At 39.9% G+C, this 17,892-nt stretch overlaps 1 protein-coding gene across 1 annotated transcript in view; it reads right to left on the reverse strand.

Annotated features, from left to right (window-relative positions):
* Nucleotides 1-17,892, reverse strand: part of TMC1 (transmembrane channel like 1) — a 308,867-nt gene that overhangs the window by 238,151 nt on the left and 52,824 nt on the right. The window lies entirely within an intron of this gene.

Raw genomic sequence — 17,892 nt, forward strand, 5'->3', positions numbered from 1 at the left:
CCAACCCCTCCACACCAAAGTTCAGAATAATAAATAAACTTTGGAGCTGGGTATGAATTTATATGTCATCTGGCTCAGCTCACACCTTAGCGATGTTTTTAAACAGGCAAACAGGGAAGTGACCTGTCCCAGGCCACAGGACTCATGAGTGGCACCGTCAGTGGGTGAGGGCATTTCAAGTTATAGGAACAGAAAGAGAGGAGCTCATGTTACCTCAGATCGTGAAGACTTGCTTTTAAGGATGCACAGGGTGGGCACTTTCCATGGTAGCATAGCCAGCTGAGCTCTGAACACTGCGGGTGCAAAAGGGTAGCTCTAGTAAATGAGTTGCGCGGCTCCATTAACACACGGATTTCTTTCAAAAATGGGGTCGGCTCTATTTATCCTGAGGTTTTGCATCCGCAGATTCTGCATTTGCAGATTCAACTAACCACGGATCAAAAAAAAAAGTATTTTCGCATTCCCAACTGCAGGTCAAAACCACAGACTGAAAATACTGTTTTCCATAGCGGTGGGTTGAATCCACCGATGCAAGGGGCAAACCTTTGATTTTGGAGGAGTCAAAAGTTACATGGGATTTACCACCCCATGGCCCCCTAACCCTGCACTTTGTTCAAGGGTCAACTGTATAAGCTCAGTCTGCTATTATGGACAATAATTACTCTCGGCCTTTGCTTTTTTTTTTTTTTTTTTTGTAAGCGTCAGTTGTGGGGGTCGAGCCTGCAACCGAGGTACAGTACCCTTGACCAGAATTGAACCCGGGACCCTTCAGTCCGTGGGCCGAGGCTCTATCCACTGAGCAAACCGGCTAAGGCTCTGCCTTTGCTTGCCTTTGCTTTTTACTGCTTTTGTTCATAGGGACGCATATCTCTATTCTTCTCTGTGCTTAATTCCTGCTTCCCAGGGTTTCTACTTCCTTTGGGAGCTTTCTGCCTTATTTCTGTGTGTCTCCTGCCTTCTGCTCCTCTCTGTGCAGCTGACTACCCTCTGGTAGACTTACATTCAAGCTCCAAGGAGGAGGATCCAGTGGGCTCACACAGGAACTCTGCCATAGTTCTGCAGAGCTCCCCCACCAGACCTCCGGGCTATGACAGAAGATGACAATAGGAAGATGTCCTTCTCTGGTCAATCAGGATAGGATAGAGACAAAGTTGAATAATCTTCTTTGCTCAGAAAGGGGCTTTAGGCAGGGAAAACACTTAAAGCATAATAGATTCCTCCCCAGTTAGCACTTTGGACTAGACCCAGTGTCTCCTCAGTTCTAGCATAGTATCCAGTAGTGAATAGGAAACTATTTCTGGAGCCAGGCTATCTGGGACTTAATCCCCTTACTCTTACTTTCTAGCCAGTTATGCTTAAGGAAAGTTATGCAACCTCAGATTCCCTATTTTCAACATCGAGAGCATAATATCACCTGTCTTATGGGAGGACTGGGGTAATTTGCATAGAATGCTTAGAAGAGACTCTGACATGTAAGTGTTCAATAATTTAGATACTGTGATTATTGTCATATTTTTTCCATAGCACCTGTAATTATTTTAAAGTAAACCTGCTAATTCTTTGACACTTTTCCCACAAAGGATAGAGTCTAATTCTTCTCCTTTAAATATGGTCCACTTTAGTGGCTTGCTTCTAATAGGTAGGATACAACAATAGCGATGCTGCATGATCTCTCAGGCTAGGTGGGGGAAGGCAGTAAGAGTCTCTGCTTTGTTGGGATTCTTGCCCTCAGAACTCAGCCATCTTGCTCTGAGGAATCCCAGGACCCATGGAAAGGCTTCTTAGAGGTGTTCCAGAAGACAGCCTGAGCTGAGGTCTCAGCCAACCACCAGATATGTTAGTAAATAAACCTCAGCTAATCCAAGCCCTCAACTTTCAAGTCTTCCACTCAAGGTCCCAGGCATCGTGGTTCAGAGTAAGTAATCCACTCAAGCCTTGTTTGAATTGCACAGAATCTATGAGCATCATTACTGGTTGATTTATACCATTTAGGAGGTAATTTATGTAGCCATAGTAAGTAGAACAGGCCTTTTATTTCTCTCTCTCTCTGACTGCAACTATTCGTGGGGATCATCACAGGAATCTGGGGGATATTAGATTATCTCTAAAGCTTGGCTTCTACACTGCAGTTTTTCTTAATCAGGAGGTAGATGAAAATGGTCTTACAGTGGTTGGCAAACTCATTAATCAACAGAGCCAAATATCAACAGTACAACAATTGAAATTTCTTTTGAGAGCCAAATTTTTTAAACTTAAACTTCTTCTAACGCCACTTCTTCAAAATAGACTCGCCCAGGCCGTGGTATTTTGTGGAAGAGCCACACTCAAGGGACCAAAGAGCCGCATGTGGCTCGCGAGCCGCAGTTTACCGACCAGGGGTCTAGGAGCTTTATTTAAAAAATGCATAATCCAGGTTCTATCCCACACATGCTGACCAGTGGATATGGTACTTAATTATATGTAATTTAACAATTGGCAGTGTTCCTTATTTAACTTCAATGAATCTCCACAAGAAGAGACCACTGGTATACACAGTCCCCACCCTCAGTTTAGAGGGCAATAGCTGAAGACCTTCACCCATACTCATTAGGAGTTTCCTGAGAATCTCTATGTACCAAGCTCTGCTGCCTGAGGAATGAGATGGAAGACCACACTCCCATTCTAGGAATGAATTAGAATCCATTAGATATTTCCGTTGTGTAAGCTCCTCCTGATGGAATCCAGGTCTTTAATGGAAGATACCAAACTACAACCTTCAATAGTGAATTTCTAATATATTGCCATCAGTCCGCCAATTCTTCCCTTCAACATATGGAGAGCTGGGTGCAAGATGAAGATGTTTACTCTCACCACTTCTATTCTACATTGTGCTGGAGGTTTTTGCCAGCGCTATTAGGTAAGAAAAAGAAGTAAAAGGTGTAAATATTTCTCTCTTTTCCGCGTCCAGCGCGGCTAGAGAGCGGGTCCAGTTCCTGAGTAGGAGTGGCTGGGGATTGAGAAAAATGAAAGAAAGAGACAAGACACAGAGATAGAAGGAAAAAGCTGGGACCAGGTGGACCACTACCCTCTTCTGATGGAGAGACAGTGACCCAGAGCCGATGCAGCGTGTTTATTTTATACCCTCAAATACCAGGAAGTTTTCCTATTCATTCCTGGTGCTTAGCTGGATTTACATAATAAAACCCACCCCCTGGCACCTGGGCTGAAATGAAGGTCAAGCTGATAACACTTCTGCCTTTCTGCAGAATGTGTTTCCAGGGCGAGGCTTTGCCCACCGCCCTGGATTCAGCTGATAATTTAAAGAAATGCCCATGTGCCTTCCCAGGCGCTCTCTACAAAAAGGCATCCAGATTGGAAAGGAAGAAGGAAAACTATCTCTATTTGCAGATGACACATTCTTACACACAAAATCTGGAGAGTTTAATAATGTGTCCTTCTGGGCCCCAAAGACCAAAGGAATTGTTCTCACTCTACCTTCCTCACTCCCCAGATCAATGATTCTCAAACTTTAGTTTGCAAAAAGAGTTGTTAAACACAAATTCATAGGCCCAAGTCCCAGAGATTCTGAAACTTAAGAAGCACCTCAGGAAAGTCTGATGCAGGTGAATTTCAGGCCACACTATAAAGCTCAGTATGACTCCGTGATACCAATAAGTACAGGAAGAAGACATTAAGTGCTAGTTTTCTGTCCACCCTCTTTTCTTTGCTCACTTTCCCTTGCCCCTCAGAGAAGCTGTGGCGAATAAATATGTTTGTTAGAAATCAGACTAAGTCCGGAGCCAGCCAATTCTACCGTTTGCTTTCTCTGCCTTAAGAACCATTTCTAAACTCCTGTGTGATCATCATCCTTGGCATATTAACAGGGTTCAGTGTGTTTTTTCTTCTTCATTCTTTTGATATATGCTGTTAGTGAATTTGGGTTTCCATGGTATTATTGTTGTTGTTTTTTTACAGTGCATTTCACCAAGAGTTCATTTCCAAATGCAAGCATGTTCCTAAAGCCATATGACTCATAAAATGTATGTCTCCACCCACCCACCTCATTCTCTAGCATGATAGCAAATCTTTAACAGATTGCCTTGCATCTAGCAAGATGGCCCTCCATGCTCACCTAAATAATTTGTACTGATCCACACTTGCTCAAAATAATGGTAATGATAATGTCATAAATAAAGTATATTACTGTGTTCCCAAGCCTATTCACCAGAGGAACATTATTGGTATTCCTAGATATACAGAAAACCTGATAGCTGAAAGTTCAAAAACCACAGATACGAGCCTTTTTTGAAACATTTCTCAATAGCCAGCTAAGAACAGCATTTTCTTAGAGGGCAAAGTCTATTACATACTAGATAATGTCAATACTTCACTGACAATGGGGCAGAAATAGCTCTCTCTCGTTGTATACTGCTGCTGCAAATTTCCTATCAGCCGAAAACTGTGGTTTCCTGAAGTAGCAAAAACCTGCGGGGGGCGGGGCGGGGGGGGGGGTGCGAATACAGCAGTTCAGACAGAAGGAATCAGAATAGGCAGTGATTCATGCATCCTCAGGAAGAGGGTTGGGTATGACCTCTAGACACCTTTCAACCCTGGTTTGTGTTTTTCTACCATTCTACCAAAACTCTAATTTATATTCAAATATTAATTGCACCTCTAAAACAATCAATGTGTTCTCACACCTCCTCCCCATTCCTCAATGTTTTGGCTTTAAACTTGCCCCCAGGAAACTGATCAGACATCAATACAAATTAAGTTTAAATGACTTTATTCATGCAATTCTTTAAGGTAGAGTGAACATGGGTAGCATCAAAGAAACACTCCAAGCCAAATACAGCTCTGGAGTTGAAGTCTGTATTTCACCTAGACTAGAGTGTAAGACAACACTATTTGCTCCTTTGAAGGGAGAGAAAGGATATACTCTTGACCCTAAGTAGCCTATTCTTGATCTCTTGCAAACATGAAAAGCTGGTAGCTGGGTATTTATGTACTAAACTCTGCCTCCTCCTCCACATACCATGTTTGGAGGAATTCAGAGGCACTTCCTGTTTGGGGTCATGACCCAAGGCCAGAAACTACAACTTAGAATTAGAACAACAATATCTGCAAGTGGGACTTGCACCTCCTATAAGGCCTTCCTTTCCAACCAAGAAACCTAGAACCCAAACCTAGGCAGAGGGCTGTAGGGGAGCCGAGGAGGGTCATTAAAGAAACACAGCTCTGTATGATTTCACTTATAAGTGGAATACCAAACAAAAAGAAACAAATAAAACAAAAACAGACTCACAGATACAAACAACAGATTGGTGGTTATCAGAGGGGGAAAGGGAGGAGGATGAAATGAGTAAAGGGCATCAAATATATAGTGATGGATGGAAATTAGACTTTGGTGGTGAACACCCTATAGTGTACACAGATATTGAATGATAATGTACACCTGACACTTACATAATGTAATCAACCAATGTTACCTCAGTTATTTCTTAAAAAGAAGAGACAGCTTTATTCGTATCATTTATTACTCTTTGAACTCACAGTGCCTGGCTTCCTTTCTCTCACACACATACACTCTCCTGGGGGTGAGAACAGTGGCTCAAAAACTGGATTACAGTTTTTAGAAGTAGTAACATCTCTTTCAGATCTAAAGTCAAGTTTATAGGACTGTCAGTAAGGAACCTTGAAAGCTCAAATTTTTAAAATTAATCCATCTAAAAGCTACATAACAATAGAGGCATAAGCAGGAAATACCTATTTCAGTTTGAAGGAGATTTTGCCAGTTTGCAAAATTACCTGGTTAATCAATTCAGGTCTTGTAGTATAGAACTAATTTAAAACCAAAATATCCATCATGGAACAGAAATAGATCTGCTGTTTTTACCAAGCTAATCACCAGGATAATTGCCAAACCTCCCCCTTAATTTCATGCCATTTCATGTAATGGTTTACATGCACTATACATACATATATCCTTGTATTAATAAACATGCATTTTCTAAGGCTAAATTTACAGTCAGAAAATTCCCTCCCAGAGATAATCTGCTGTCACTGATATTTGCTGATTTATAAATATTTGCAACAAATTCATCTTTCAACACATGTCTGTAATAGAACCACCAGGTTGTGATCTGTGTTTCATAGTGTCATCTTTTGCACATCTGGACACACGTGTGCAGACCCACCCATCCACAAACAACCCTCAGTCTCAAAAGTGATGGATCCTGGGAGTTAAATATGTCAAACTTTAATCATGCTTGGAAACAGCTTGAAATTGTGTAATATTCCTTAACATATTTATTAATTTATTATTTTGTAGATATTTACCAGTAAAAAAATTTTATTATAATATCTGGAAATCCACTCAATATAGATACAATAAGGACATAGATTTTTGTTGTTGTTAATCCTTACCCAAGGATATTTTTTCCCATTGATTTCTAGACAGAGCAGAAGGGAGGGGGAGAAACAGAAAGAAACATCGATGTGAGAGAAGCCTCTCACACGCACCCCCACCGGTCCAGGGATGGAGCCTGCAACAGAGGTAGGTGCCCTTGACTGGAATCAAACCCAGGACCCTTCAGTCTGAGGGCAGAAACTCCAACCAATGAGCCAAGCCAGCTAGAGCAGGACATAGATTTTTAAATGAGGTTTTCATTCCTTTATCTATAATAATAAAAGCACAATATGCTAATTAGACCAGATGACCCTCCTTCCGGATGAAGCCAGGGATGCAAGGGAAACCCAGTCCCAGGTGCCAGAGGAAAGCCGGTGCTGGCAGCGGGGGAAGGAAGGCCTACTCTTGCATGAATTTCGTGCATCAGGCCTCTAGTTAAACTATAAACTCCAATGAGAAAATTCTAGTTAAATAATTTGTATGTAAATAAAATTATACATTAGATATACATTTATCTATAAATAAAATTATATATGTACAGATAAGCTGCATAAATTCAACAAAAAGTATTAATGTCTCTCATCGAAAATTTTGCTTATTCTCTATATTGACTAGACCCATTGAATTTGAGTCAGAGAGCCCAAAATAACACTGAGAGAGGTCAGTGTCCTCACCTGTGTGAGAGGTCAGTGTCCTCACCTGTGTGAGGTAAGCAGTTAGTCAGCAGCAGAAAATTGCTAGGTGTGTCTATGACAAACTTCTAGATGTGTGTTATTCCACAATGATTCTTTTAAAGGTATAAGTGGGGGAGGAGTGGATGAGTTGACTTTCGTATTATATGTCATATTAAAACTTCCCTATTATGTTATATTAAAACTGTCAAGCTAAAAGAAGGCTTCAATAATCAATAAAGCCCTTACAGATCCAGAATATAAAGAAGGGATTCTTAAGGCAAAATGACTTTCAAAGACAGACAAGTAAGTTCTGTTTTGATTTTTAACGAGACACAAATATCTACGGAAAATTGTTCTTCGGAAAAAAAGATTAATCTAATGTATTCTTTGTGGATTAAGTGTAACACACACACACAAGACACATTCCGTAGAGTGTTTATTATAGACTTGCACAGTCAGTACGAAATGCTGCTATTTTCTCTCTCCTCTCACAAATAGCAGACTTCATTTTCCTGTGGAGACTGTTGAAAGGGTTTTCAATGTTCTGAGAATTGGGAGTCATTATGGGATGCTTACTGAAAAAAATGCAGTTGCTTACTCAGATTAAGCTAAAAGCAAAAGGCTATTATTTCCAGTCTAAATTGTCCTAATGGGATTGGGTCAATCAGTTTCTTTCCTAGATCTTTATTAAAAATGTTTTCCTTTTCTCTCACTAAAATGTCTGTTGCTTAAGAGCAGAGTGATTACATTTGCAAACTCCTGGTGAACCTGTGTGAGTGCCATGATTACAAACTCAAGGCTAGACTTCAATGCTGCATGTCACAAAATAGCTGCTTAAAACTAGAGACTGTTTGGACTGAACTGGGAGGAGGAAGTTTTGTTTACAAATATACCATTGTTGCTGTTCTTCAATGGATACCCATTGGGCAGCCAATGGGATTCAAACCATTAAACAACATGGGCTGGGCAAGAATCTTAACTCTCATAGTAAACAAGGAGATAACACATGTTAGCAAATGACCATAAGTCAGATCAGAAAGTCATCCCGGCTGGCCCTAACTGGTTTGGCTCCATGGATAGAGCATCAGCCTGCGGACTGAAGGGTCCCTGGTTTGATTCTGATCAAGGGCACATGCCTGGGTTTCGGGGCTTGATCGCCAGTAAGGGGCGTGCAGGAGGCAGCAATCAATGATTCTCTCTCATCATTGATGTTTCTATCTCTCTCCCTCTCCCTTCCTCTCTGAAATCAATAAAAATATATTTAAAAAAAAAAACACAACCTACCACAAAGCCCACCCACCCTCTAAAATCATCTTGCTCAGCCAGATTATTCTAGAGAATTTTAAAATTCAACTATATTTGTAGGAGTTGTAGTTACGTCTCCATTTTACAGATGAAGGAACTTGGGTCCCCAAAGATGAAGTCAAGTAAACAAGTTAGAGTAGGATCAAAACAAGAAGTCATCTATTGTGTTTCTCCTGCCTCACACAACAGGTAAGTTCTCTTTGTCTGAGTCAACTGGAAATACCCTTTGAACATTGTATGTCTCTTCTAAGAAAGGAAGAGAACATTTAAACGGCAAATGAAAAATCTCTACAATACTTTGGACTTTAGGCTTTTCTTTGGCCTTAGTCCTTCTTTTCTACTATTCTTTCTTCTACAGACATTTTGATTTCTGATGAGAATACAGGACTTTCTTCTGATAATTTATTGTCTGACAAGCAATCCCAGGTATTCCTAGGCTAATGTTTTCTTTCTTCCTTCCTCCCTTCTTTCTTTCCACCTGGCTTCTTATGACACGGGACTTTGATCCAGTGTTCTTAGAGTCATGCTGAAATCCAAGTATGCCAAAGATCTGAAGGAGTCCTGGGCACGGTGAACATCATAACAGTACTCAGGATAGACAGAGACCAAATCGTAGCAAGACTCTCCTAATGTTAAAGACTCTAAATTCTTAGCTCAAAACTGAAGAAGGTGGGGAATCCCAGATTGAATTTCTCACCAGTCCATGTCAGAGTCAAAATTAAAAGAAAGGAAAAAGGAAAAAAGAAAGATAGGAAGAGAAAAGGAAGAAAGGAAGGCGATATTTCTTACATACTTAAGATGTGGGCTGACATTCATCAACACTACACTTTATTTGCATAGTGATAGTTTTCAATCAATACCTACAGACAAATTGACTTCAGCCAGAATAAAAGGTTTAGTAGCTACTATCACTGAGCATCTACCAGGAGCTTTATCTACATTATTTACTTTTACTAATCATCACACCAGCCCTATAATTTTGAAGTTATTATTCCTGTCTCAGAGGTTAGCACAACAAGGCTAGGGAAGTTAAGTAACTTGCCCAAGATCACACAGATAGTAAGTGGGGGACTGAGATTAGGATCCATATCTGTCAGGAACCATTTCCCCTGAATTGTCCTGCTCCTTGAGCACTTAGAAGTTGGGACTTATTTGGAATTTACTTCAATTCTTTGTTCTACGGTTCTTCAGTCTCTTCCAAAGACTTTGACTGTCGTGCTCCTTTGATTCACCTTTGTATCTTCTATTGGGCTAATTCACTGTCTGACCCAGACCACAATCCCATTTCAACTCATGGCCTCCTGTCAACACTCTCCTGTCATCTGACTCCAAGCCGGTCCTGGTTTGTTTTTGTTATTCTTGTTTGGTGCTGACAGCTCATAGAGCCCACACTCCACTGTGTGACCCAGAGGAGATACTAAGTGTCAAGGCAGCCATTCAGAGAAAGTGGGAATGAGCATAGAATGCAGCAATCAGGGAAGGTTCCAGGTTGAGAGGAGATGGATGGGAAGAGATCATTACATGGAAAGAAGGAGAAGGTCATTGTATAGACGAAGAGGGTAAAAACACATGGAAATAAAAATGAGGGCATTAAGTAGATCACGCTAGGAGAAGCAGAGAATTAATCTTGGTAATAGAGATTCCTTTGAGTAGATGGGATAGGATTAACTGTGAATGGTCTGGATGTAAGTTTAATTTTGCTGTAATCCAATTTATCTTTCTGTTGTTGTTGCCTGTGCTTTTGGTGTCATATCCAAGAAATCATTGCCAAATCCAATGTCATGAAGCTGCACCTCATCAATTTTTTTAACTTTATAAGGTATAATTTATATACCATAAAATTCAACCTTCCTAACGGTGCAGTTCAATGATCTTTATTAAATTTACACAGTTGTGCAACCATCACCACAATCCAGTTTTGAAACGATTCATTACTGCAAAAACATCCTTTGTGCCAGTTTACAGTCAATCCCTAATCCTAGCCCCAGGCAACCACTGATCTGCTTTCTCTATAGATTTGCTTGTACCTGACTAAATTTTAAGTTATTTTCACATAATCTTTTTAAAAGCTAGCATTTCATAGAAATTGGGCATGGGGGAAGTATCTCACATTATCCTTCATCACACTCTCTATGCTTTTTTATAAATTTCCCTTCACTGATTGACTCTTTTGCTATCATTTTATTTTTATTTAAATCTTTGTCAAAAGCAAATTTGAGTATAGGGGATAAAGGGTGATGGAAGGAGACTTGACTTGGGGTAGTGAACACACAATACAATATATAGATGATGTGTTATAGAACTGTACACCTGGAATCTATATAATTTTATTAACCAATGTCACCCCAATAAATTCAATAATAAAAATAAATAAAAAGGGAAAAAAGCAAATTTGAAAATCAATCTTGTTGGTAAGTGGCACACTTAAAATACATTATTAGGATTTTATTTAATCCCTAGAGTGTGTCTCCTATCACTGAATCTAATTTCCTTCTAAAATAAGGCATGACATTTCCACTAAGGCACCCAGGTGGGTTATATGCCTGTCCTAATCAACAGCCACCTGTCATGATCCAAACAGGTTTCTAGGTTGTTTATATTCTCTCTTTCTTCCTTCTTAACCCAAGACTGAACGTCTTACTGCTCAGTACCAATCACATGTGCTCTGTAGACATTAACACCTGTACTGGGTGGAATTCAGAGGCCTCAACTGAGGCTTAAACATGCTGTAAGTGAATTCTTTGGGGCCTTGGTATGTGGAGGCCCACACCCATGTTATTATTCACATTGAGCTTCTTCCAAAACAAGTGTTTAATAAAAACAATAATGAGGAAGAAAGAACAGGAGTTTTAAATGTGTATATATATATATATATATATATATATATATATATATATATATATATATGTTTTGGATTGTTTGGGTAAGTGAATAATATCTTTGACATCCAAGAAAAAATCAGAAAAGCTTGGGGTGAAAACACACACACAATAATACACTATAGAGACAGATTTTAAGCCCAATTTCCTGAGGTGATCAGGTCAAATTCTGAGCTATGTGTTTTTTAAAAAGATCAACAGATTAGGAGCTTTGTGTTGGGCTAGTCCATGTGACATGCAGATGCTTTAATGGGTTTCAAATGACTTTAATAGAGTGAAACCACTTACTTTTAGTATTAGGGGAATAGAATTAGGACTTGTACCATATACCATGTCAAAGCAAGATAACAATGTGGAAGGGTATTATTATAGAGCAGGTTATTTTTGTGGCTTGACAAGGTATCCCACACCCCTATCATCTTTGTATGTTCAAACTCAAAGAATGCTAAGTAGAAAATAAATGCATTTATCTAGAGGCCAAGGAGTCTCCAGGAAAAGTAAATAGTCAAATCCCAAACCCTAATGAGTTTCACCATTATTCAACCATCCTGAGATCAATAGGCAGAGAAGGCCCCAAATATATTCTCCCAAAGGAGGAAAATGAGGAACTCGCCCTAAGAGAGGGAACAATGAGCCAGCGGTCTGGTCTCAATACCATTTCCTAAATAATTCTCAGGAGAGTTCTGGACACAGAGTGTAACTGAGATCATCTCTCCTGGCCTAGGTCCTCCTGTGCTATGGGTATGCTTTTTATGAGTAGCTATGCCTATTAATATAATGGCGAGCAGTCCCATTGGGTTACCAGGCATAAAATGACATGACACAATCATAGCCAAGTATAACACTGCAGGGAGACTTTATTACCTCCCCGCCTGCCCGCTGGTCCTGAGAAGTTACTGCCAAACCATGGCAGTGAGGCTATAGGGTGAGCATAAAAGGCTGCTTGTTTTCAGCAGAGCCCTGTGAGATTGACTTCTTCGGTTCTCTTTCTGTGAGACCCATGGCTGCAAGCTTAGCAATGGTTCCTCATTATCTACCAGGATATGCTTTTGCAATAGCTAAAAACTAAACATTAAAGGTCAAAACATTATGACATAAATTTTCGTTGTTAATCCTCACCCGAGGATATTTTTCCACTGATTTTCTAGAGAGAGTGGAAGGGATGGGGGGAGATAGAGAAAGAGAGAGAGAGTGAAACATCGTGAGAGAGACACATCGATTGGTTGCCTCCTGTATGCACCCCAACTAGGGCTGGGGATCAAACCTGCAACCAAAGTAGGTGACCTTGACTGGAATCAAACCTGGGACCCTTCTGTCTGCAGGCAGATGCTCTATCCACTGAGCCAAATCGGCTAGGACATGACATAGATTTTTATGTTTAGGTCATAACTAAAGAGAAAACATGTTTTGTTATACAAGAGAGGAATTACCAAAAGCACGCATTCTTGTTCTATACATCTCTGATATAGCAGAGTGACCTACATGTGATAATTTAGGTTCTACTGAAATTTTTATTCTATATCCATGGAATGGGAAATTTGTCAAGAAGAAATAAAAAATATTCCTCCTCCCATTCTCCAAGAAAGGGCACTAGGATGGATTCTTGTGTTACTGGGACCCAAGTCCTTCTTCGAGGTCCTTTAAACTTCTTTATGGAAAGAAAGAAGGGAAAATACCATTTATATTTTAGGAAGATGGAGAAAGAAAGAAGCCTTCACCCTGAGAGGATTCCAGAATTCAAAAAAGGGGTAGTAGTTGTCATTTCTGAGACAGGGAGATGCCTAGGCATCTTGGGTTGGGTGAAGAGCCTTGTAGGAGATGGCTGTGCAGGCTCCTGAGAAAGATGAGCATTCATTAGTAGTCTTGGGGCCTAAGCAAGGGGTTCTAAATGATCAGAAAGCAAGCTGTGTTATCCTTTGGTGCTACCCTCTTCAAAGGCCCATGCTGATCAAAAGAAAAGTGTATACACTGATGCATTGCTAATGCCTGAAGCAGCAGGGCCAGAGGTCCATGGAAAATTGGTGGTCACATCAGGACCTAGACAGTGAAGGCAGCAGTGGACAGAGATTCATCAGGGCCCCATGTCACTTGCAAGTGGAATTCTGATAGGAGAAGGGTTGAGAGGTGCTTAGTCTGTTCAGGCTGCTATAACAAAAACACTATAAACTGAGCACTAGCTGGTTTGGCTCAGTGGATAGAGCATCAGCCTTCGGACTGAAGGCCCAGGTTCGATTCCAGTCAAGGGCACATGCAGGAGGCAGCCAATCAGTGATTCCCTCTCATCATTGATGTTTCTATCTCTCCCTCTCCCTTCATCTCTGAAATCAATAAAAATATATTTTTTAAAAATTTACTAAAATACCTATTAATGATTTCTCATTTCTTAAACTACATTTTAAAAATGCACTTTTCCTCTATTTTTATTCCAAGTTCCCCCAGGCTTTAATTTTCAATATGAACCTGCCATGATTAGCCATTTGCTTAGAGAAGAAATAAACTTCTACAGCCATGAGACTCAAGCTCAGTCCACATCAAAGGTAGTTACTGTGAATCCTCCCTAAAATAATCAAACTGAGCATGTATGGAATTCAAACTCGTTTCACTAAAAAATGAAATCCTTAAGAGGATCAGAGACTGTAAACATGAGAAGTATATTCCTGCTATTTTATGCCTCCCCCACAAATTGTTTCCATCCATGTCTAAAATGCCAGTCTGTTTTCATGAATTTCCATTGTAATTGGCATCACAGAGCTGTTGGGAAAAAAGACTCGGGGTGGGAAGTAATGGAGGGGATTTTGATATCTGTCAAACTCCATAAAAGCTATGACATTTGCATTGGAGACTGGCTTCCAGAATATGGGAAGAAGCAAATGAGGAACCAGACTTTCTGGCCAGTCTAATAGCAGACATCAAGTTCTGAAGTTTTCTCAGTGGCCAAATACAAAAGGCAGAACTTGCCCTAATGGGCTTGGCTCAGTGGATGGAGCCTCCACCAGAGGACTGAAGGGTCCCGGGTTCGATTCCAGCCAAAAGGCAGAACTTGTGCAGTTAGGCTAAAATTGACAGAAGAACAAGAGAACTACTGGAGTCAACATACTAACTTGCTCAATAGGAGAAATACTTCCATTTAATAAAGAAGATTAAGGAGAACTTTGGCCAATGTCAATAGTACTGTTGGAGGCCATGGTTGTTTCCAAATGGGGGAAAGTGTGAATGAATATGACACTGAGATGTGAAATTATACCTCTGTGTTGGCCAGAAAAGACATAAAGGAGGTATCTCATTTAGCACAATTTGTGGTATGAAAGTGGGTTCTTTGTATCTCAACAAATACCAAATAAAATTAAGTGGTTGGGGCAGCATTTCTTCCTAAGGAAAGTGATTTATTGTTTTGACATAATGTAAACAAAGTCAACATCATAGAAAGCTGCTTGACCCCAGGAAAACTGTCATCTCCAAACATACTCATAGTCTAAAAGTGCTCCCATTAATTATATGAGAATCAATAAGATTCAGTGACATCAGTAGACGAGTGGATAAAAAAAGCTGTGGTACATTTATACCATGGAATACTATGCAACTATAAAAAAGAAGGATCTCTTACCCTTTGAGACAGCTTGGAGGGACCTGGAGAGTATTATGCTAAGCAAAATAAGCCAGTCTGAGAACGAAAAGTATCACATGATCTCATACATGTATGGAATCCAATGAACAAAATAAACTGATGAACAAAATAGATCCAGAGACATAGAAGCATGGAACAGACTGACAAATCTCAGAGGGAAGGCAGGGGTACGGGGGGCAGGAATTAACTAAAGAACTTATATGCATATATGCATAACCCATGGACACAGACAATAATGTGGTCAAGGCCTGGGGAGGGGGCAGAAGTGGAGTGGAGAGGGTCAATGGGGGGAAAAGGTGACATCAGTAACACTTTCAACAATAAAGATAAATTTAAAAAATAAAATAAATCAATAAAAACATTTTAAAAAATAAATAAGAATCAATGGAACATATGCCCATACAAGAATTTCTTCAGGAACAAAAGCAAACAGTAACAAGGGTGCCAGCTAACTGCCTATAAAAGATACAGTAGTCACCCCCTATCTATGGTTTTGCTTTCCACGTTTCCAATTACTCATGGTCAATAGTGGTACACAAATAAAAAATTTCCCAACCTTCCACATCATTTTCTTCTGACATCCAACCACCAACACTGTCATAACTCGATAATCCAGAATCACCCAAAGCAAATGATTCTCCTTTTTCTTTAAATATATTTTTATTGATTTCAGAGAGGAAGAGATTGAAACATAAATGATGAAAGAGAACGGCTGCCTCCTGCATGTCCCCCACTGGGGATCGATCCCACAACCTGGACCAGAATCAAACCCAGGACCCTTCAGTCCACAGGCCGATGCTCTATCCACTGAGCCAAACCAGCTAGGTCCAAATGATTCTCTTTTTAATATATCTTGTCAGAAGGTCAGTAGTAGCCTAACACTGCATCACAATGCCTATGTCTTCACCTCACTTCATCTCCTCACATAGGCATTTTACCATCTCACATCATTACAAGAAGGCTGGGTAGAGTACAATAAGATATCTTGAGAGAGAGTGGGAGACACCATACTCACATAACTCTCATTACAGTATACTGTTGTAACTGTTCTATTTATTAGTAGTCTTATTAATCTCTTAGTGTGTATTAAATTTTATCATAAGTATCTATACTAATAAAATTTAATACTAGTGTGTATTAAATTTTATCATAAGTATCTATACTCTCCCCTCCTCCTCCTCTTCCTCCTCCTCTCCTCCTCTTCCTCTAATTATGCTAATTAGACCGGGAGATCTTCCGGACATCCTTCCGGACAAAGCCATGGTGGCAGGGCCGAGGCAGAGGCGGTTACGGGCGAGCAGGCCAGCAGGGGAGCAGGTGGGGGTGATCAGGCTGGCGGGGGGGGGGCAGTTGGGGGCAATCAGGCTGGAAGGGGGGCAGTTGGGGGCGATCAGGCCAGCAGGTAGAGTGGTTAGGGGCGATCAGGCAGGCAGGCAGGTGAGTGGTTAGGAGCCAGCGGTCCCAGATTGTAAGAGGGATGTCCAACTGCCAGTTTAGGCCCAATCCCTGCAGTCGGACATCCCCCAAGGGGTCCCAGATTGGAGAGGGTGCAGGCCGGGCTGAGGGACACCCCCGCCCCTGTGCACAAATTTTGTTCACTAGTATATATAGGAAAGAATATTGTATGTATAGGGTTCAGTACTATCTGCTATTTAAGGCATCCACTGGGGATCTTGGAACATATCCCCCTCAGGTAAGGAGCACTACTGCACAACAAAAAGCAAATGTAATCAGTACTATCTGTAGTATTTTAATATCCAGAATTAATGATAGACAATACCACTGTGGACAGATATAAAATATACAGACAAGTATGTGACAGTAAATATTTATACAAAGGCACATGAAGAGGAGTTATTGCTAGTCATGTCACTGCACAAGACTTCAGCAGGTTGAAGGAAGTTCAGTCAAAGGAAATGTCAGACAGAGATAAAATCTGAAATACTTCAGTAGGCAGGCAAACAGATGCATCATTGTCTAAATCAGTGGCTTCTAAACTTTTTAATCCCCACATCTATAAATAAAACAAACATATGTGTATATACGCATTGAAGATGTATGCTTAAGTTTATAAATATATAAATATTCTATGCATGTACTATTGTACTAACATTTTTTATACGCAGTGCAACACATAGAAATTGTAAAAGGATGAGAAAAAGATGACATAAGTCATGGTTGATTTTATTTATTGATATTAAATCTTTGTGTTCTTACTTTAAATATTAATATTAAAATGTATGTAAACAATATAATTTAACATATTTGATATTTTAAAATGTTGGCTTAATATTATGATTAACTTCAACTTTATGTTCATTATTTCTGTAACTGATTTTCATGATTATCATAGCTGAAAAGTTAATTTCTAATGATACATGAATGGGAAAAGAAAAAGGACCTCATTATCTTGCCTATTAAATCATGCTACTCATTATTTAATCCAATCCACCAATTGTGCCAGAAAATTGCTTAAATTTGACACAGTATTCAACTAGATCTATATAGATAGGGGAAGTAGACCTATATTTCATATACTCTTTTAATCACTTCAAAATTCATCAGAATTCATGATTCATCTTTTACCTCTTTGGCTGCTGAAGCACTGGTGCTATAGGATTAAGAGAAATGCCAACTCTGCCATTTTTTCCCACTATTAAGCAGTGATCTCAGATATTTTTGCAGGAATCTTTTTACCTATTTGACCATTCTGTGAAGTAGATAATGAAATCCCCAAATCCATCTAACCAGGTACATGCAAACTTCCTTCTGTGTCAATCCACTAAAATCAAACAAGAGAACCCTCACAGCCAGTCCCTTGGGTTTGAGTAACTTCTATTCTTTCTTTAAGAAACCTCAAATGCCTGTTTGATAGTTCATTTGTGCAGGGATGAGTGCCAATCTGTATATTAAATATTAGTAAATCTTAATGTCCTTTCTTTGCATTTTAATGCAAAATCATAAGTTGAAATCTTTTCCCACATACCAGTGAATAGTCTTGTTCACACCCTGGTGAGCATG

Source organism: Cnephaeus nilssonii (genome assembly GCF_951640355.1).
Source record: "Cnephaeus nilssonii genome assembly, chromosome: 14".
Taxonomy (NCBI): Eukaryota; Metazoa; Chordata; class Mammalia; order Chiroptera; family Vespertilionidae; genus Cnephaeus; species Cnephaeus nilssonii.